This window comes from Lycium barbarum, chromosome 10 (genome assembly GCF_019175385.1).
Source record: "Lycium barbarum isolate Lr01 chromosome 10, ASM1917538v2, whole genome shotgun sequence".
In the NCBI taxonomy this organism is placed as follows: domain Eukaryota; kingdom Viridiplantae; phylum Streptophyta; class Magnoliopsida; order Solanales; family Solanaceae; genus Lycium; species Lycium barbarum.
Window position 1 is genome coordinate 23,570,337 of NC_083346.1, and position 22,716 is coordinate 23,593,052.

General features: G+C 39.3%; 1 non-coding gene across 1 annotated transcript; it reads right to left on the minus strand.

Annotated features, from left to right (window-relative positions):
• Window positions 1-2,857: 2,857 nt before the first annotated feature.
• LOC132616339 (small nucleolar RNA R71) lies at window positions 2,858-2,963 on the minus strand. The gene has a single exon (XR_009573127.1). It is a non-coding gene; the product is annotated as a small nucleolar RNA R71 (small nucleolar RNA).
• Between the last annotated feature and the right edge of the window lie 19,753 nt (window positions 2,964-22,716).

Below are 22,716 nucleotides of genomic sequence, written 5' to 3' on the forward strand. Positions count from 1 at the left end.
TATTTGAGGTATACATCTATAGTAAAAGAACATTAGCGCGAGCTCAAGATGATGAAGGATGATCCTATTTTGACAGATTTGATAGTTAAACTCAAAATTATTGGACATTGTTTAAACTTGGGACAATTGTTTCTTGGGATAGTTTGTGAGCATCGAAAACTAATACTATAAACTATTTTCTAGCTTAATATAATATTTTTTAAAGAAAAAAAGGATCTGCACACCTAATTCTACTTTTAGTAACTAATGAAAAACGAGCCTAGGGACCTAAAGCACTTGCCACAATGGCTTGCGTATTGAGCCGACCCTAAGAATGGAAGCAGATTTGCTTACCTTCTACCAGTGTCACTTTGAGGGTTATCAAGATACTCTATACACAAAATAGGGTAGACAATTTTATAGGGACTATGATATCTTGGGCACTATAGACTTTATTTGTGGTGCCATATCTACAGTGTTCCAGAATTGTTTAATCAAAGTGCGCAAGCCTCCACATGACCAATATATTACCATCATAGTAGAATAAAGAGATATTAAAACTATACTATCAGGGCTAGTGCTGCAAAACTGCACCATAAAAGCTACCCCAGACTTGGTTGAAACGGGTAATGTCATATGTTTTTATGTCGCTTATCGGGCAACTTTTCAACAACTGTGATTACGCAAAGTTATACAGATGTACTGATAAATCCAAGAGAATGGATTGAATTTGAAGTAAGGCCTCTAGTTCGCTCTTTAATATGGAATATAGAAATAGATAGTCGGGTACAAATACAACAGGACGTGTGAAGTGGGAAAATGTCATCGATGATTCAAAAGTCGCATCAAGATTCACTGTCAAGAATTTCATAGGCGGTGACTGATGTGCCGCGGTTTTTTGGCACATTCGACGCCTTTTTACTATGAAATTTGGTTGTTTTCAAGTAAGTCTGGTGCTCGTTAATATGTTTTGTTGTGTTTTAGGAAAACAATGGCCCAAAAGCAAAAAGCAAAGAACAAAGGAAAAATTGGCCAGAAATGAAGAATCGACGTTCCGTCGATCAGCTGACGAACAGTCCTTTGAAGCATCGATAAGCTCAATTTTCCAGTGATGACAAGTTGAAGACGACAAAGGGCGGAGGCATCGACGAAGCGTCGAACTGATCGACGTTTCGTCGTTTGTGTCGTCAAGCAGGATTTCTCAACAAGAGAAGAAAAAGACGGAATACTCGACGGAGCGTCGAACTGGTCGACGGAACCGTCGAATGGAACATATTGCTGAAGGTACAAAGGACGGAGGAATCGACGGATCGTCGAACGATCGACAGTCGGTCGATCTTGCTATCGGGGGCAATTTTGTCAGTTTCTGCTGTGCGTTTTTGGAGCCTATTTAAAGAACATTTTAGGTTTTTCTTTGTATCCAGATTTTATTGTAACCACTTAAAAAGTTCCTTCGGTGGGTGAACATTGAATACTCCCCTTTTGGAGCTTAGTGAAGACAACAAGATTCCGTTTTCCATCATCTTTATTACACTTTGTAAGCTTTATGTCTCATTTATTGCTTACTACTTTTGAGACCATAATGTGTGAGTAGTTTCTTTAATCAAAGTTGTGGACCCAAATGATGGGTGCCGTGTAATGGGTATCTAACATTGTATATATATATATATATATATATATATATATATATATATATATATATATATAATGGGTTGTGATGTGTTTTATTATTTCTCGTATTCATTGTTCTATAAGTGGTTCCAAACACTTGTTCATGCACAAACCCTAGTTTATTTGGAAAGATGAACTAGGGTGTGATTTGAAATAATATAACAAGGACTCGGGGCGCTAACCCTCGTTTAATGAACTCGCTTAAGGATAAGATGAGTTCTACTTGGCATATTTAATCAACCTTATTTATAACTTTTCTGCATTTGGGAAAATCATGAAAAGAAATACTTTCTAACTATTGCAAAATATTAGAAAGTGTATTAGAGATTAAGTGCATACATAACCTCGACCCATTAGAAATATATCATATTGACACCCATAGCATAACATCTAATCATTGCGGGGACACAACTTTAGTTCTCAAAATCTAAACAAATTCCAAACACTTCAGAATAGCTATTACAACCCAAATCTCTTTTCAAAATATTCGGAATAGGATTAAAGCCTTTAAAGACTAGTATCACATACAATTAGTACTCTTTTCTCTCCATATTCCCTGTGGGATTCGACCCCAACCTTGTTTGGGTTACTATATTTGACAACGTCCGCTTTATGCCATTAATAAGTGTAATTTGAGCGTATCAAATTTTGGCGCCGTTGCCGGGGAATACGGTTTAGAAATTACTGATTGTTGTGTACTCTTCTTTAAAACCTTTTCTATTCCATCACACCTTGTTTGCTGTTGTGGTGAACCAGGTGAGCATGGCTGGAAGACAGAATCGCAATCAGGGAAACCAAGGTGGACTCCAAGTGAACCCACCTGCACCAGAAGAGAACGAAGAGGAGAATATATTTGCGGAATTCATCAATGAGGCTGATTATGCTTCTGCTGTGGTCCCTCCTAGGACTGGAAATGGTACATTCAAAATTGATAATTCTATCTATCAGCTGCTGAAACTTGAAGGTTATTTCCGAAATTCTTTGGAGGATTGTCCACTTCGACATTTGAAGAACTTCCTGCACGTGTGTGCTCAACAATCCCAAGGTGCTGTTTCTGCTGATGCATTGCGGTTACAGGTCTTCAAATATTCCTTGGCTGGCCAAGCAAAGGAATGGTATGAAAAGCTGCCCAGCAATTCTATCCATACTTGGAGCGAGCTAGCCAACACATTTCTGAAGAAGTGGTTCCCACCGAGCAAAAAGGCTGAACTTCGAGATAAGATCTTTGAGTTCAAACAGCTCCCGGGGGAACAATTATATTCGGCATGGGAGCGGTTCAAGTATTATCTAGCTCAATCTCCAACTCACGGGTTTCCGCATGCTATTCTCACGGAGAAATTCTACAAGGGCTTAGATACAATGAATCATATTGCTGTCAATACTGCCGCGGGAGGATGCTTCATGGACAAGTCATTTATTGTCATCACCCGTTTGCTTCATAAACTCACCACCCACAATCAAGCTTGGCATTCAACTTATAGTGAGAGTCTCTCTTATGGTAGTCCATCACTAGCTGCTGTTGCAAAAGAAAACCATGAGAGAGATCATGCCTTTGCTCAATTGCAAACCACGGTGGATCTATTATCGAAGAAATTGGCAGAAAAAGATTCACAGGGGGTAAATATTGTTGAGGAGTTACCACCTCATCCACAGGGCATGTATCAAGTCCCTGAGGGGATGTACCAAGATGGGCAACAACAGTATGAAGATGTTAATTATGTCAACAACTCGCAAAGGGGCTATCAAAGGCAAAATTATCAAGGTCCGGGTCATCACCCATGGCAAAAGCCTCAACACCAATTTCAAGGTAATAATTATAGCAAAAATGATCAGGGAAATCCAAATCAAGGGAATTACAATAACAATAATTATGGCAACAAGAGCCCGAACCCCTACATTCCACCACGGGGGCAAGCATCAAATTCCCAACAATGGAGAGACAATTCAGCTAGCAACTCTGCTAGTAATACACCTAATGATTCTGAGGAGCTAAAAAGTATGATGCAGAAAATGCTAATAAATCAGGACAGAACAGAGAGCACAATCAAGGGAATGTCTCAAGTTCAACTATCTCATTCAACTTCCATTCAGAAGCTTGAATCGCAATTCAGAGACCTTTCCAGAGAGGTGCATACTCCTCAACGTGGACAACTACCAAGTGATACAGTTTCAAATCCGAAAGGTAATGGGGTAAACTCTGTGGAGCATGTAGCTGCTATCAACACCCGAAGTGGAAAAATACTTCAAGGTGCTGATAAAAAGGTGATTGATCTCGAGCCAATTGTTGAAGAAGAAGCGCAACCTGATATATCTGATGTTATTGTGGAGGAAGAAACAGAGGAGGAAGTCCCTATTATAACTGAAGAGGAGCAGAATCTTGATAATCTTAAGGCACAAGCAGAAAAACAGGAAAAAGGGAAAGCAAAACATTCTGGCGCTCTACGCCCTTTGAGCCAATTGTTCAAATCTTCACCGCCTTTTCCTCAAAGGCTAGTGAGGAAAACAGAAGATGACAAGTGCTTGCGATTTTATGATCAACTCAAGCAGTTGACGATGAACATTCCTTTCATGGATGCTGTCCAAGAAATGCCTGGGTTTGCTAAGTATTTGAAGGATCTCTTAACAAAGAAGAAGAAGCCATTGAAACACGACACTGTGGGTATCACTCATCGCGTTAGTGCCATTATTTCCAAGACCACATTGCAAAAAAGGGAAGATCCTAGAGCATTCACTATTCCATGCACCATAGGGCAACAGGATTTTGCTAAGGCCTTATGTGATAACGGGGCTAGCATAAATCTTATTCCCCTTGAGATTTTCAAGAGATCAGGATTAGGGATGCCAAGGCCAACTACCATGAAGTTGCAGATGGATGACAGATCGATAAAAAGGCCAGTGGGGGTAGTTGATGATGTGCTTGTTCAAATCGGGGAATTCTTACTGCCGGCAGATTTCGTGATTCTTGATTGTGCTATTGATCAAGAAATTCCTATTATTCTGGGGAGACCTTTCCTTGCGACAGGGAGGGTTCTTATGGATTCTGAGAAGAATGAAATCAAGTTCCGAGTGAACGATGAGGAGGTGACTTTTCACGCCAGCAAGGGTATGAAATTACCTAGTCTTTATCAAAGTATTTCAGTATTAATTCTGTTGATATGGTGGATGAAGCGGTAGAATTCAAAATGGAGGAAGAATACTTGGGTGAAGCATTATCGACCATCTTGGTGAACTTTGATGTAGAAGAAATGGAGGGATATATTGAGATAGTGAATTCACTCACCGGTCTGGGATTTTACTCTTATGGGCCCAAGAAATTGTCTCTTGATGTAGAGAAATGAACCACTCCTCCAGGAAAACCATCAATTATTGAGCCACCGAGGTTGAAATGCAACTTCCATTCCATCTTAAATATGAGTTTCTTGGAGCAAATGCCACACTCCCAGTTATTGTGTCATCACTTCTGAATGAGGGCCAAACTCAAAGACTCATCACAGTTTTGAGGAAGCATTTAAGAGCCTTGGGTTAGACTACTGCAGACATCCGGGGGATTCCCTCCGGAATTTGTGAGCACCGAATTCAGTTGGAGGAGTAAAGTTCACCAAGTGTTGAGCATCAGAGAAGATTAAATCCACCGATGCAAGAGGTGGTAAAGAAAGAGATTATTAAGTGGCTAGATGCTGGGGTGGTTTACCCGATTGCCAACAGTCCATGGGTAAGCCCAGTCCAATGTGTGCCAAAGAAAGGGGGAATCACCGTTGTTCCTAACTCTAAAAATGAGTTGATTCCGACAAGAACTGTCACTGGTTAGAGAGTGTGTATGGACTACCGGAAGCTGAACACTGCATTTTGCAAAGATCATTTCCCTATGCCTTTTATTGATCAAATGCTTGATCGGCTAGCAGGAAGGTCTTATTATTGTTTCCTGGATGGGTACTCAGGTTACAACGAAATCAACATTTCATTGGAAGACTAAGAAAAGACTACTTTCACTTGTCCCTATGGGACATTCGCTTTCAGCCGAATGCCATTTGGTCTTTGCAATGCCCCAGCTACTTTCCAACGATGCATGATGTCAATATTCTCTGACATGGTTGAAAACTTTCTTGAAGTCTTCATGGATGATTTCTCTGTGGTGGGAGATTCATTCGATGAATGTTTAGACCATCTTGATCGGGTGCTACAAAGGTATGAGGAGACAAACCTTGTCCTCAATTGGGAAAAATGTCATTTTATAGTGAAGGAGGGAATTGTCCTTGGCCATACGATTTCCGAAAAAGGGATTGAGGTTTATCAAGCCAAAATCGATGTGATTTCAAAACTCCCTCTACCCATTTCAGTAAAAGGAGTTGGAGTTTCTTGGGACACGCCAGATTCTATAGAAGATTTATCAAAGACTTCTCCAAAATTGCAAACCCAATGTGCAAACTCTTGGAAAAAGAGTCCAAATTCAATTTTGATGAGAAGTGCATCAAGGCTTTCGACGAGTTGAAGTTGAAATTAACCTCCGCACCTATTGTTGTGTCCCCGGATTGGTCGTTGCCCTTTGAATTAATGTGTGACGCCAGTGGTCTTGCAATTGGTGTTGTGCTTGGTCAGCGGCTCAACAAAATCTTGCACCCAATTTATTATACCAGCAAAACACTGAATGGAGCTCAACTGAACTATACAGTAACGGAGCAGGAACTACTTGCTATTGTTTATGCCTTTGAAAAGTTCCGGGCTTATTTATTGGGTGCCAAGGTAGTGGTTTACACTGACCATGTTGCCTTGCGCTACTTGATGGCTAAAAAGGATGCTAAGCCTCGGTTGATAAGATGGGTGTTGTTGCTACAAGAATTTGACTTTGAGGTCAAAGACCAAAAAGGGTCAGAAAATCAAGTAGCTGACCATCTCTCCAGACTTGAAGCACCGGGGAGACCGATTGATGTGCTGGATATTGATGACACTTTTTCGAATGAAAAAGTCTTGATAATCTCCAATGATGTGGCACCATGGTATGCCGATATTGCCAATTATTTAGTAACTGCATTGTTCCTGAAGATTTGAAGGCATATGAAAAGAATAAATTCTTGAGAGATTGCCGAAAGTATTATTGGGATGAGCCTTACTTATTCAGGACTTGTGCTGACAATATGATCAGAAGATGTGTGGCTGAATCTGAGGTGATGGATATTTTGAAGGCTTGTCATGATTCTCCGGTTGGTGGGCATCACAGTGGAAATAGAACGGCAGCCAAGGTGCTAGAGTGTGGCTACTATTGGCCAGCCATCTATCGTGATGCGAATATGTTGGCACGTTCTTGTGATAAATGCCAACGTCAGGGCATAATAGGTTGAAAGCATGAAACATCGATGAATTTTGTGCTTGAGGTGGAGCTCTTTGATGTATGGGGCATTGATTTTATGGGGCCCTTCGTGAGCTCATATGGCCTGAAATATATTCTCGTTGCGGTGGATTATGTCTCCAAGTGGGTGGAGGCGGTGGCTTTGCCTAATAATGATGGGAGGAGAGTCAATGCCTTTCTAAAAAAGAACACCTTTACTAGATTTGGCACTCCTCGAGCTATTATTAGTGATGGTGGTTCTCATTTCTGCAACAAACCATTTGGTGATCTTCTTGAAAAATATGGTGTGCATCACAGGGTTGCCACTCCCTATCATCCTCAGACAAGTGGTCAGGTTGAAGTCTCCAACAGAGAGATAAAAATCATCTTGGCAAAGACGGTCAATGTGAATCACACTGACTGGTCCAAAAAGTTGGATGATGCTCTATGGGCATATCGCATGGCGTTCAAAACGCCTATTGGGACTTCACCGTATAAGTTGGTATTTGGGAAGGCATGTCATTTGCCTATTGAACTTGAGCATAAGGCCCTTTGGGCATTGAAGAAACTGAACATGGATTGGCGTAAAGCAACAAAGCTGAGGTTGTTTCAAATCAACGAGATGGATGAATTTAGGTACAATGCCTATGAAAGTGCAACACTGTACAAGGAAAAGATGAAATACTATCATGACTCGAAGATCCTCAAAAGGGATTTTCAGCCGAAGGACTTGGTCTTGTTGTACAATTCGCGCCTAAAGTTCTTTCCGGGCAAGTTAAAATCTCGATGGTCAGGTCCATTTGAAATCGCAAGTGTTTCCCCAAATGGAAGTGTCATTGAGGTGAAAACCGAAGATGGCACTCGAACTTTTAAAGTGAATGCACAAAGAGTGAAGCATTACCATTGGTCTATTGATAATTGTAAGGTGGTTGATAGGTATCGTTTGAAATACGATTCCTGAACTGCAAATGGAGGTATCACGTCGAGCCGTGACGTTAAACCAAGCGCTGTGTGGGAGGCAACCCACATTTAATGCTTTATAAGTAGTTTAAATTTTGTATTTCCTTTGTTTTCAGTTATGTTTTAATGTTTGTTGATGTGTTGCAGAACCTAAGTGTTGAACCCAGAAATTGCCAGGACAACAGTTACACGACACATTCGACGGACCGTCGATCTGATCGACGAAACGTCGAATGCACCGTCGAGTGGATCGCCTGAAATATTGGTCACTGGAAATAATGGAAATTCGACGACAGATTTGACGCTCCGTCGAACTGATCGACGGTCAGTTCGACGGGCGTTCTTCTCTTTCTTTCATATATATAAAAAAAATAAAAAATTAACTCAACAGAGGTAGGTGTTCAATCGACGTTCCGTCTTTTTAACATGACGGTTCAGAAACGTGGGTTTATAACCCACGTCCGTTCCACTGCCCTCAATTTTTTTTTAAAAAAAACGTCTTTCTTTCTCTCTGCCTCTCTCTCTCTCTCTCTCTCTCTCCACCTGTCCCCCTTTTAAAAACCGACACTTTTTCACCCCCCTGCCCTACTACTCTGTCCCTCTTTGTGTGTGCTTCTTCGAGTGTTTTTCCAATCTAAAAAGTTGAAATCATATTCATTCTACTTCAACGTATGTGACTTACTGGATTACTGCTCCCTTGTGTTGTTTGTTTTTGCATTCCATAGCTTGTTTTTCTTATTTTTTATTGTTTTCCTTGTTTTTGCATCATTTTATTTTAGCCTGGTATGCTCATATTGTTTTTGCTGGGGGTGGTTTGTTGGTTTGTTTGGGATTGTTGGGTCATTGATCTTTAGCCGAGTCGGAGGGCATTATGACAAACACACCTCATTCATGAGGTTGTTGTTGTTTTGCCCACCAACTGTTCGACGAAATGCCAAAGTAGGGCATTGTGGGTCACGATGGCTTGGAGGGCATTACGACCTTCGAGTTGTTTTGCCCGCCAAATGTTTCCCCTAGTCTAACCCAATCCAACATGGGGTGAAGTCTGAGTAACCCCAAAATACGTGACAATTGGCACATCGGCCACAGAAGTGTATGGGATCTGTAGTTTTAGCATGTGAAAACATTCGACGCTCCGTTCGACGGCCCGTCGATTCAATCAACGGATCGTCCTACTCACCGTCGAATGAGCCTTATCAAAAGTTCTTGACATAAACAACATCGACGGTGGATTCGACGACCCGTCGAATTGATCGACGGGGCGTCTTTCCCACCGTCTTTCAGTTCAAATTTCTAGTGGCTAACTTGGTGCTGTAAAGAGATCGACGATGAAAAAGACGGCCCATCGAATTGATCGACGGGGCGTCTTTCTCACCGTCTTTTGGTCGATATTTCCAATGGCTCACCAGAGATCGACGATGAGATCGACGGCGCATCGATCAGTTCGACGGGAACTTCGACGCTTCGTCGATCTGTTCGACGACTCTTTAGCACATCGACGGACCACTGGTAGCTTTAAAATTTATCGCATGTCTTGTACTTTTGACTGATTATGTTATGTTTCTATGGTTGTATTAACAATGAAGTGTGTTCTTTTCTCAGGTATGGCTCCAAAGAATCCAGTCAAGCGGGGTGGTGGTCCCAGAAAAGGCCGAGGTCGGGGTCAAACAGCCCTTACTCTTAGGGATGAACCCTCTGACTCTGACCGTCAAGCGGTAGTCCTAACGACTAGATCGAGGGCATAGACCACCACGCCCCAAGCAGAATCACCCACTTTACTCTCCTCTCAGTCTACAAAGGGGACTTTATTCTCCACATCCGCTGATTCTAGCGATGCAGCAACAGAACAACCAGCCGCTCCTGAGCAAAATTCAGATGAAGAGCACGAGCGGCTACGGCTGCAAAAGATGGAGATAGCGGCAATCCGTTTCCCCTATGAAGGGTGCCGAAAGTACTACGTAAAAGGGGCCACTACAGTCGACGGGGGTAATCCAAGGAGAAATATTCAAGAAGAAGAACAAATTAGTATGAGCGGCTTAGAGAGCTACCCTCGGATTACCGATCTCATCCAGTACTATCATCTTGAGGCATTCACACAGCCTCGAGGGGATTATTGCCCGACCATGGTTCGGGAATTCTATGCTTCTTACAGGGTAATGCTCGAGCAGCGCCACAAGAATAAGAGAGCTTTGAAAGCCGCCCCTCCATTGGATACAGTGTATGTTCGGGGTGTCCATGTTGACATCTCAGCCCGCACAATCAACAGGTTTTATTTTGGTGATGACTTCGTGGCACTGACCACAGTGGAATATGATGATAAATTTGAAAGAAGGGCTGAGCAATCTGTACGGGAATGGTTTGCAACAGTGATGGCTAGAGGGCCGGCGGACCAGGCCCCATGGGTGAGAAACTTGGGTGCCAAAATCCATAAGGCAGATATCAGCTTGGAATCTAAATTTTGGTGAAATTTCGTCATATATCGGGTTCTGCCCACGGGAGCAGATAACATAGTCACACCGGACAGAGCAGTGGTTGTGGCTGCTATGCTATCGAGGTACCCAATGAACTTGGTCGATTTGATCAGTAGGGCCATTCGGGCGCGCGTACCACAGGAGGCGACAACCTTGATTTTCCCGTGCCTTACCACGCAGTTGTGTAGGTTGACCCAGGTGAGGCTCATTGATACATTTGCAGCTACTCTTTCCGCAACAAAGGTGTGCGACATCACACGGAGTAGGGATGAGACCCTCCGTACATCTCAGACAACCAGTACTTCATTGCTAGAGCTCATGGGTGAGCAGGCTGAGCATGTCACAGATTCAGTACCACAGGGCACAGTGGACATAGGCACAAAAGGATTGTCCACCACAGAGGCCTCCATACCATATGTAGCTGATGCTACCCCTTCTTCGGAGGCACCACCTCGGCCTGCTGTTCCATCTGCATCTCCTATTCCTCCGTCAGCCGCAGCATCAGCTTCCGAGGATTTCTTTGTCCTCAACAGAGCCAACTTCAGAGAGTTTACAATCAAGGCAGAGCGTGCTGATCAGCATGTGACCCAGATATTACAGCAGTTAGGTAGGTTCGTCCGGAAAGAGATTGCACCAGAGTTGGAGCCTCTTCAGGAGGCTATGGAGAGGCTTCATGCTAGAGTCAATGCATGACTTGACAGTTTAGAGATGCAGCTACTCACTATTGAGAAGAAAAGTGAGTTTGGTACTTCGGGAGATTTGAAGACCGAGCTTGACCAGCTCCGAGCTGAGATTGCGGCCTTTCAGACGAGAGAGCAGGTTATTGTGGATGACCCGACACCACCTGCACCAGTCGCTAGCATTTCTGATTTGATCAGAGTAGTTGACTTGGTGACTAAGGATGAGCCTAGGGAAAGTCGTAAGAGAAAGAGGCCTGTCACATTGGCCGATGATGATGATGATGAGGAGGATAATGAGGATGAAGACCTCGAGCTTCAGGAGGGTATTCGACGGTCACGCCTGGACATGAGGTTCACCGGCGCATCTTCCAGCACTAGTGCTATCCCAGCGCCAGTCAGGCCGATCACAGTAGCTCCTCAGGACCTGTAGCCACAGAGCCAGTCAGCTCCACCGCTTCAATCCACCGAGCCAGCAGCAGAGAAGGCCCCCATTCAGACTGCTGCGGGGGAGACACCTCAGCAGCAAAAGTAGGATTAGAGTATTTCAGGTCGGCACCACCACCATGGGGTGATGGTATGATTTTTGATGCATTGGGGACAATGCATCTTTTTTTTGCTGGGGGTGGGGTAACCTGATGTACTTTTCAGTATTTATATTTGTTTTATGGATTAAAGTAATTGTGACTTTCATGGTTGTTGCATTTTGAACTTATGGCATGAAGTTTGGATGAAAAAGGATATTTATGATATGTTTTATGGATTAATTTGAAATTGACCCCTCCAAAAGTTTATTGCGTATCTCAGGCTGTAATGAATTGACATGTATGGTTCTTTTTGTGACATCATAGATATTAGAGTGTGTATGAATTAAGTGTTCAAAGCCTTATGCCATTGTGAGTGTGAGAACTTCTTGTGTTCATTATTAGCATATGTGGATCCAGAACTTGCCTGGTAGGTCGTGCTATATTGCTTAGGATAGTCGGTTGTGAAGTGATCATAGGCTTTCCTTCTGAATAGTCACGTCAGCGTTAAAAAGCCCAAAACCTGTTCTATATGAATATCACTAGTTCCCACGTTGAGCCTTTGACTTTTTCTTTTGATTAGTTGTAACAAACCTTTTCCCTATTTCATGAAGTCATTCCATCTTTGCACCCATTCCCTCCTTGACACTACTAGATAAAAGCGGCAAATGCCTAAGCTGGGGGTGGTATACGTGTGAAGTAAAGGCCAAGAGCCTAAAGCTGGGTGTGTGTGAGTTGCATAGTCGAGAACTGGATGTGATAGCGGATTAAATTTAAAAAAAATCAAAAATTCATGTACATATGTATATGTATATATATGTATATATATAGTTTAATAACAACAATAATATTATCTCATAAAAAGATTGTAAATTCTAGTAAGAGTAAAATCACATCTTAGTCATGAGTTGAAGAATGAATAGATTGGGCATGAGAAGAAAGGTCGAAATCTGTAGTGTCGAGGAGGATGAGTCACTAATTCCCAAATGAGTATCCTACCCGTCCCCGAGCCTACATTACAACCCAAGAACAAGTACTATAGTGATCACAACTGAACCATCCGAAAGTGTAGGCATTGAAATTAAAGGCAAGCATATGCTATCTGCACTTGTAAATCCTGAACTTCTTTGTGAGCGCGAGTGCTTTCTATTATCATCCACCCTTGTCTCGATTCTTATTGTAAAATTGTGTGTGGGACATTCTTCAAGCTAAGTGAGGGCATAATGGTGAATACTCGCACGCATAAATGCTTCTAATAATGTGATGTCATCAATTGAAGCGTCAAGGTCAATTCTAATAAGTTTGTTTTGAAAGAACCTTGTTTGGGAATGATGAAAGAGGGAGTTGATTTGAAAAATGCACATGCCGGTAGCGATGAGCAAATACCATTGTAGTCACTTTTACTTTTTTTTTTAGCATAGTTGCAATTTTATTTTGTAGTTGTTTTGTCTGACTTGCTTGAGGACAAGCAAAGATCTTAAGTTGGGGGTGTTGATGTGCCGCGGTTTTTTGGCACATTCGACGCCTTTTTACTATGAAATTTGGTTGTTTTCAAGTAAGTCTGGTGCTCGTTAATATGTTTTGTTGTGTTTTAAGAAAACAATGGCCCAAAAGCAAAAAGCAAAGACCAAAGGAAAAATTGGCCAGAAATGAAGAATCGACGTTCCGTCGATCAGCCGATGAACCGTCGATAAGCTCGATTTTCCAGTGATGACAAGTTGAAGACGACAAAGGACGGAGGCATCGACGAAGCGTCGAACTGATCGACGTTTCGTCGTTTGTGTCGTCAAGCAGGATCTCTCAACAAGAGGAGAAAAAGACGGAATACTCGACGGAGCATCGAACTGGTCGACGGCACCGTCGAATGGAACACATTGCTGAAGGTACAAAGGACGGAGGAATCGACGGATCGTCGAACGATCGACGGTCGGTCGATCTTGCTATCGGGGGCAATTTTGTTAGTTTCTGTTGTGCATTTATGGAGCCTATTTAAAGAACATTTTAGGTTTTTCTTTGTATCCAGATTTTATTGTAACCACTTAAAAAGTTCCTTCGGTGGGTGAGCATTGAATACTCCCCTTTTGGAGCTTAGTGAAGACAAAAATATTTCGTTTTCCATCATCTTTATTACACTTTGTAAGCTTTATGTCTCATTTATTGCTTACTACTTTTGAGACCATAATGTGTGAGTAGTTTATTTAATCAAAGTTGTGGACCCAAATGATGGGTGCCATGTAATGGGTATCTAACATTGTATATATATATATATATATATATATATATATATATATATATATATATATATATATATAATGGGTTGTGATGTGTTTTATTATTTCTCGTATTCATTGTTCTATAAGTGGTTGCAAACACTTGTTCATGCACAAACCCTAGTTTATTTGGAAAGATGAACTAGGGTGTGATTTGAAATAATATAACAAGGACTCGGGGCGCTAACCCTCGTTTAATGAACTCGCTTAGGGATAAGATGAGTTCTACTTGGCATATTTAATCAACCTTATTTATAACTTTTCTGCATTTGGGAAAATCATGAAAAGAAATACTTTCTAACTATTGGAAAATATTAGAGAGTAAGTGCATACATAACCTCGACCCATTAGAAATATATCATATTGACGCCCATAGCATAACATCTAATCATTGCGGGGAAACAAATTTGGTTCTCAAAATCTAAACTAATTCCAAACACTTCAGAATAGCTATTACAAACCAAATCTCTTTTCAAAACATTCGGAATAGGATTAAAGCCTTTAAAGACTAGTATCGCATACAATTAGTACCCTTTTCTCTCCATATTCCCTGTGGGATTCGACCCCAACTTTGTTTGGGTTACTATAGTTGACAACGTCCGCTTTACGCCATTAATAGGTGTAATAGATGAAGAATGATCCTATTTCGACAGATTTGATAGTTAAACTCAAAATTATTGGACATTGTTTAAACTTGGGACAATTGTTTCTTGGGATAGTTTATGAGCATAGAAAACTACCACTATAAACTATTTTCTAGCTTAATATAATATTTTTTTAAAGAAAAAAAGGATCTGTACACCTATTTCTACTTTACTAACTAATGAAAAACGAGCCTAGGGACCTAAAGTACTTGCCACAATGGCTTGCATATTGAGCCGACCCTAAGAATGGAAGTAGATTTGCTTACCTTCTACCAGTGTCACTTTGAGGGTTATCAAGATACTCTATACACAAAACAGGGTAGACAATTTTATAGGGACTGTGATATCTTGGGCACTATAGACTTTATTTGTGGTGCCATATCTACAGTGTTCCAGAATTGTTTAATCAAAGTGCGCAAGCCTCCACATGAGTCATGACCAATATATTACCATCACAGTAGAATAAAGAGATATTAAAACTATACTATCAGGGCTAGTGCTGCAAAACTGCACCTTAGAAGCTACCCCAGACTTGGTTGAAACGGGTAATGTCATATGTTTTTATGTCGCTTATCGGGCAACTTTTCAACAACTGTGATTACGCAAAGTTATACAGATGTACTGATAAATCCAAGAGAATGGATTGAATTTGAGGTAAGGCCTCTAGTTCGCTCTTTAATATGGAATATAGAAATAGACAGTCGGGTACAAATACAACAGGACGTGTGAAGTGGGAAAATGTCATCGATGATTCAAAAGTCGCATCAAGATTCACTGTCAAGAATTTCATAGGCGGTGACAAATGGATAACAATTACACATTATTTGGGTCTCCTGCTAATCTTATGTTTTTCTAACTCATGAATATATTTCTCATCTTTTATCAAATCCAAGCTTTTGTGAGTAACAACTTTCCTTCGGGATTAACAAGTTCGGAGCTTTATCTGTTGTTGTACATTGACGTTTCCTTATAATTTTATTTTAGAGAGCTTTATAATCTCTCTCTCTTATTGTACATTTCACTATCTCTTAACATTAGATCTTTTTCATGAGCTTTTGTGTGATTTATGTATCCCAAAAAGTAAAAGTGTTGATAGACTTAGTTTAACAATTTAATATTTTCGACACTATAATAAATGTTCTTACTCTCTTGGTAATCAGATTTTATCTTCTATTTGGATTGCCCATATGAAGCAAGTTATTATTGAAATTATAATTTTAGTCAGTTATTTATTTATTCTTTTTTTTTTTTGTTGAAATGTAGGAGTAGTATTTTGTACTCGACTCTTTATGTCAGGATTCACTTTATTACACGATTACGTATACAACTGTTCTTATTCATCTATGATGGAATTTAATTGAACATCAATTTTTTCTTAATCTCTTCCTCTTTTTCATCTACGCCAAAGGTGCCAGAGCGAATCAATAAAAAGTAAGCTTAGACTTGTTTTTGTTGTTTTGCTTTTTTCTAAGAATATTTGTTTCTTTTAATTATATGGCGTTTGTCATTTTTATAATTTCAAGCAATACAATCATTGAAGTTCTTTTTTTTAAAAAAAATTAGGACTGTCGATTTTTCATTATTCTGCTTTCATACAACCAACACTAGTTAATATTATTATTAATAATAATAAAATATTTTAAAAAATCTAAACGATAGATGAGGAATGCTCTCCTTTTTGAGATACTATACTCTCTTCCAACAATCCATTGACATATAACTCTCTCTGATATTCCTAAAAAATCATGTCCGAAAAATCACAAATCAATAATTTTATGAAACTCTCATGTCTTGCAAATAAGAATAAGCCTCAATCAACTTTCTTTTTTACAACTCTATTTAGGCTATATATTTCTGAACAATCTACTCTTTACTTAGCTTTTGTCGAATTTTCTAGATAAAATTGGGGCTGACAAACTTATAATTAGCTTTCTATATATGTTTCAACAAAATTTGCATAATTTTATTACCTTCTTATTGCCTCATGAAATGGAAGTGTTTGTACTTATTTTAGAGGAGCATTGTGTTGAATCTCATTTGGAATGAAGAAACAACGTAAATGAAAAATTTAAGAAAGTAAACCATGATAGTCCGTTCACAGATTTCTCGTGTATAACTGCATTATTTATCAAAACATTATTAGTAGCAAAAGTTGTCTTACGTTTCATGAATGAATATACATATATTGATAAAGACCTCTTTGTGCACATTTGAATAAATCAATCATATACATTAATTTCATTTCTATATGCTTGATAGTTATAACAAGATCAATTTATTCATGACGACAATAAATTCTGAAATCAAAAAGATATATATCTGAAAAAATGCTTATAAGAAAATTATCACATGACATCATCCATTTATAAGCTGTATTTATAGGGAAGGTGCATAACTTCAATCAGAAAAATGTCTTATAAGCATATTCTTAAGAGAAGGTCTTTTTCTTTTTCAAATTTTTGAGAAAAGTAATACAATTACTCCAGTAAAAAGAATCAAATTGATTGTACTCATCATTACTCCTTTTATGGAAGGCTCAAAAGTACAAAAACTAAATAAGGGCTTCCCTGAAGAAGGCTTTGATAATGATTGGGAAGCTACGTTTGAGGTGTAGGATCTCTTAATGGTGTGAGCCCTTTAGGAAAAACCGAGTGGGCTTGCCCTAAGACGGACAATATCACACCATGTTACAAAATATTTTGGAGTTGATTTAGCCCAAGAGTGATTATACATGCACTATTTATGCCTTGTTGATGACTTATATCTATTTTCATGCTAGAGAGGTATTATTTATCTCTATATATGTTGAAATTTCATATTTTTGACTTTTATTTGATACGTTCTGTTTTATGACATTTTTGCTCATTGCTTTTGATATGGTATTACAGGGGGCTGTGAGGTGGAGATAGGAGACCGTGAGATTTGACACAGTGATGAGACTATTGAAAGTCCGATTATTCATAGACGGGACTATTGAGAGTCTAATTTAATGCAGAGACGTGAAAACTATTTAGATTTTGGTTGTGATGTAGTGATTCAGGGACTATTGAGTATGTGGAATCGTTGATATGATTGTGTTTTGCGTCTGTGGATGTGGATTCGCCCCTCATGAGTCATTGACCTGGTACCTATCTTGGGTTTGCATAATCGCTTCGTTGGTGAGTTGTCTATATTGAGAGAGTGGTTATGATTTGATGTGATAGAGCTGATTTTAGTGAGGTGACTGGTGAGATTGTGGTTTGGACACCAAGTAGAGTGTCATGATTGATAAAATTGAATCTTTACCATATTTCATAATTGATAACTACTTTCAGGTTAATTATTTGAGTTGATTACACTTATCTTCGATGCTTTATATGTGATTGTGATTTATTGAGTTGTTTACACTATAAACTGAATATTTCTCTTTGTTGATCTATCTTAATATATTGTATATGTTAAGAGAAATGAATATTTTATGAGACAGAGTTAATAGTACAGTTTTCCACTAAAGTCAAGTCGTAGCCTAAAATGAAATTCTAAACCCCAAGTCTGTCATATCCTCAATTCATTCCTCTCGGTGACCACAACACGAATACAAAATATCCAACTGAATAATCGCCTAGTGCGAAGCTTCTAAACCACAAGTCTGTCAAGTCTCAATAGCTCTCAAGGCAATCACAACACAATCACAACAATAAAAATGGATGATGATATATGCATTACAATAAGATGGATGTCATGCAATGAAATGATCAATGATCACTTTGTACTTACATGCTCCAGACGGAATATCGATGTCTCAACAGTCATGACCCACAGGGGACCCATGGAGTCCAAGTACCACTCGCTCCGGAATGTCCCATCAGATCACGAGCACACATACCTTCCGCTCCGGAAACAACCTCGGATCACGGATTCACATAATACTTTCATCAAAATGTCACATTTTGTTTTATAGTTGCCATAAATCTTTCATCATCAGTACCACACTTCTTTCATCAACCGTTTGCACAACATTACCACACGTATAAATGTATGAATGCTAAATCAAATAGGATTAATGTCAATGAATATGTTATGAGAACATAAACACCATAAGCCATATCAACTATTGCATAAGTCACAGCAATCATGGAAACAGTTCAATATCAACTTTCAATCACTATAATGGATCTAACACATCCCACAACTCCAAATCACATAATCTAATACACCACATGTCATCAATGCGTAAATAACAGCGACAAGCTCACATAATCAGAAATCATACCAACCTAATTGGATCACAACGCCATACCATGTTCGAAGACCTAAACATGCTTTCTCCGTCAACATCTACTAGTTACATATGAATTCGTAATCGGAGTCTAACTCAAGTAAGCTGTAACCTACCTCGAAGCCGAACTGGTGCCACAAACATCCATATTCCATTTACGGAAAATGCCAAGACACGGAGGGTCTAATAATATTATTAGATCACGTGAATAACGCGTTGAAGATAATCATATACTACAACTCTAGAAGGGTCCTATGAGAATTATAGAGGTTGATCCCGGGCCCATAAAGGTAAAATCAAAACTTTTTACTTTAAACAAGTTTACTAAGTTCTCCCAAAATCAAAGAACTAACTTCATGCTTAACTAAACCCAAAAGAGTTTCCATTTGCCTTCATTTATCAAAACCCCCAATTTCAAGAAACCCTATTTAACCCATTTGAGAAATCAAACTAAAGATTAGCTATTAAAGTTAGAAAATATTTTCCCCAAGCTAAACCATAACTTATAATCCTTAAACAACCATAAATTAGTTAAGGACACCCTTTTTCCACCTATGATTTTATTAATCACAAACTAACTTCTAGCATGGATAAACTAAGAATATGACAAGGAACTAATAAGGAAAACAATTTAGGGTTTAGAATCTACCTCCTCCAAGGTCACACATGGATATCCCTGGAATTATTCTCAAGAAATACTTTAGAACTTTGGTTGGGTGAAAATAAGGTCAAATCCCAAAATGGGGAAATAAATCTAAGTCTGATTTAGCGACCTTCGCTTACGCGGAACTCGACTCGTTTACGCGATACCGCTTCTGCAAAAAGGAATTACGAAGGAGCGGATTTCTTAACTCATCATAAAACTCACCTAAGTGGGCATAACCTCACTGATGCGGGCTCGCTAAAGCGGCCCGCCACACGCAGAGGCGGAATAACTTGTTACACTTTGGAAATTTCGTGTCGTTTGCATTATGAGTAAACTAACGCAAGCCTAAAGTGAACATGAATACCTTATAAGGTTAATAAGGGTATTTGATAATTTTAAGTGTGTACCTTAAGGTTTTGGAGTTAAATGAATTGGTGGAAGTAAGTTCGTTTAGGAATTGGAAACTTGAGAGATGTTTTGGGAAGATTTCGCGTTATTTGGGTTATACATTGCTTAGCATTACCTTGAGGGGGAGATATAGGGACCCTTAGGTGGTTAATGAAGTTTTATACAAGTGCCAAGAAGGTTCCACAAATATTGGAGGTCAAACGAATCGAAAAGAAAGCGTTTTCGCGAAATCTGGAGTTTGTGGACCAATATGCGGCCGTAAACTGAGTTTGTTGTGCAACATATTACCGAAAACTCATCAAAATGGTCGGCCTCACTTCCCAACCTCCTCCCCATGGAGAGTAGGGGAGATGCGGCCGCATATCCAATATACTGAGCCACATCTCCACCGCACGTTGAAGCGGGTGGGCGAATTTGACACCTTTTTAAGTTCTAAAAGATCCCATTTTCATATCTACCTCCCACACTTATTTCCCCACATTATAAGAGGGTTCTTGAGAGTTCTTGAAGGTTCCACAATATTCCAAAATCTTCCATACCATCAAGAGAGAAGATCAAACATCAAAACCTCAAGATAATCCATGGAAGGTGATTGTTCTTGTTTCTCTCCAAGGTGGTGATGAACTTGATCTTGGGAGGAGTTGATTAAGGTGAAGTTCTTCCATTATAGGGTATGTTCTTCATCCTATTTATATGATTAAGTTGATTTAAAGTTTAGCAAGTTTTGGAGAGGAAAGAATTATAGAAGTGAAGTCATAAAGTATTGAAGTGAAGTTGATGACTATGAGTTAAACTTGAAAGGGGATTTTGGATAAATTTGAGATTAAATTGAATATAGATTCTTGATTATAGTGTTATGGATGTTATTATTATTGTTTGAGAGTTGTTTTATAATTTGGTGGAAGTCGATAAAATAAGGGACGTGCTGCCCAAATTCCGCTAGCTCGTTAATTACACTAGTTTGAACTTAAGAGTGTTTTCAAGACTTAACCTTAGTATGAATCCTCTTGAATGTAGATTTGCGCGCTTGGGAGGAGAACGTTAAGTAGTTAAGGAGACATAAAGTTATGTTAAGGCTAGCCCTTTCTTTCTAAAGGCATAATTTCGTTATTGTGAGCCCATCCATGATATCTATAATGTCCTATTTCCTAAAAATGCCAGAAGCTCATGATTCTCAAAGTTCTCATGATATTGTTGATCTTGTTCATCGTTGTTGATCTCATCTTATGATAGTTGAATCTCTAAGGAAAGACATACTGATAATGATGATTCCATAATGGTAATCGGAGGCTTACCGACCTTATGTCACTCCGATAGAGTTGTAACGTTACTTTTGGATTCTCATGTATGCCATATATGTATATGTAGCTATTTGGCCGGGTACGATAACTATTTGGCCGGGTACGATAACTATTGTGCACACCACTGTAGTTTGTTATGGCCGGGTACGGATAACACCGAGCCATGTTATGCCCGGGTACGTGTAACACCGAGCCTATATGGCCGGGTACAATATCATTATATTTATATGTATGAAATGTTTCCTTTAGAGAAAGGTTAAGTATGCATGACAGTCATCTTAGAGGTATTATGAGGTATAAATTGTTCTCTTTATCTTATGTTATCTTCATGCTTTCATCATGTTCCTATTCATGCCTTACATACTCAGTACACTGTTCGTACTGACGTCCTTTTGTTTGTGGACGCTGCGTTCATGCCCGCAAGTAGACAGAGAGACAGACCAGACCCCTATGCTGCTTCATCAGTGATTGCATAGAAGTGCTCCATTTGATTCGGAGCTGCAGTTTAGTTGGAATTATTCTTTTGCGTACATACTTGGGCATGGCGGGGTCCTGTCCCGTCTTTATGATATTACATATTCTATGTAGAGGCTTGTAGACAGATGTACATAGTTAGATATCCCATAACCTTTCAGTTCATACTTTGTATATCATTTTGGTAGTCTTGTTGCCTTGTACACATGGGCATAGTTAATGATGTTTATATAGACGTGCACATGTTCGATGGAACTTGTGTCTTTTCAGTTCATGGTAATTATGAGTTAGCCATGTGGCTCACCTAGATATGATTATGAGAAGTATGTTAAGAGGTACTCGGTAGGTTAGCTCCGGGTGCCCGTTGTGGCCCTCCGGTAGGTCGTGACATAACTGTTCCCGAATATCCTTAATTAGAGAAGTTCTTTCAAAATAGTCTATAGGCCACCCTTACCCAGGAATTTTGCGGGCAATAGCTATCGGTGAAAATCCAAACGAGGGATATTTTTGGGAAAAGAGAAAGAAAGCCCGTAACGGCCAAACGGGTCGTTACAATAAGTATAACGAAACACGAAATTAAACAATTTTAAATAGTATAAGGACAATTTTAGATATTTTTCTTTTAGAAAACATCATGCCCAATGATCACGAAAGTTAACCACTCCAAATTTTATTCTAATAGCTAGAAGCTCATTACTATCCAATTAGCTAATTTGACTAGGGATGCAATGGTTTTGCTCTTTTTTGAAAATTCCATCCTTATTTCAATTTCCTCATTTGGGAACACCCATGTTAAAAAATATTAAGAATAAAAATTAGCTTGAGGTGTACCAAAAATGTTGTTTTTAGGGATATTTCGCTCACACATTGAAGAATAAAATTTAGCATATTCCTAAAGATACAACAAATTCTTTCACTTACAAACTGGAAGTAGAACTACATGTACTGAAAGAAAAATAACCCAACAGAAGAGATAGAAGGAGGCTTTGAAAATTTGTATTTAGTTCTCCAAAGAATCATGTTTATATTGGTCTTGGACAGACAAAAAGTATTAAGAAATTAAACTAGAATGATCCGTTAATTAAATCTGCACCGACTAATTTTGTGGCT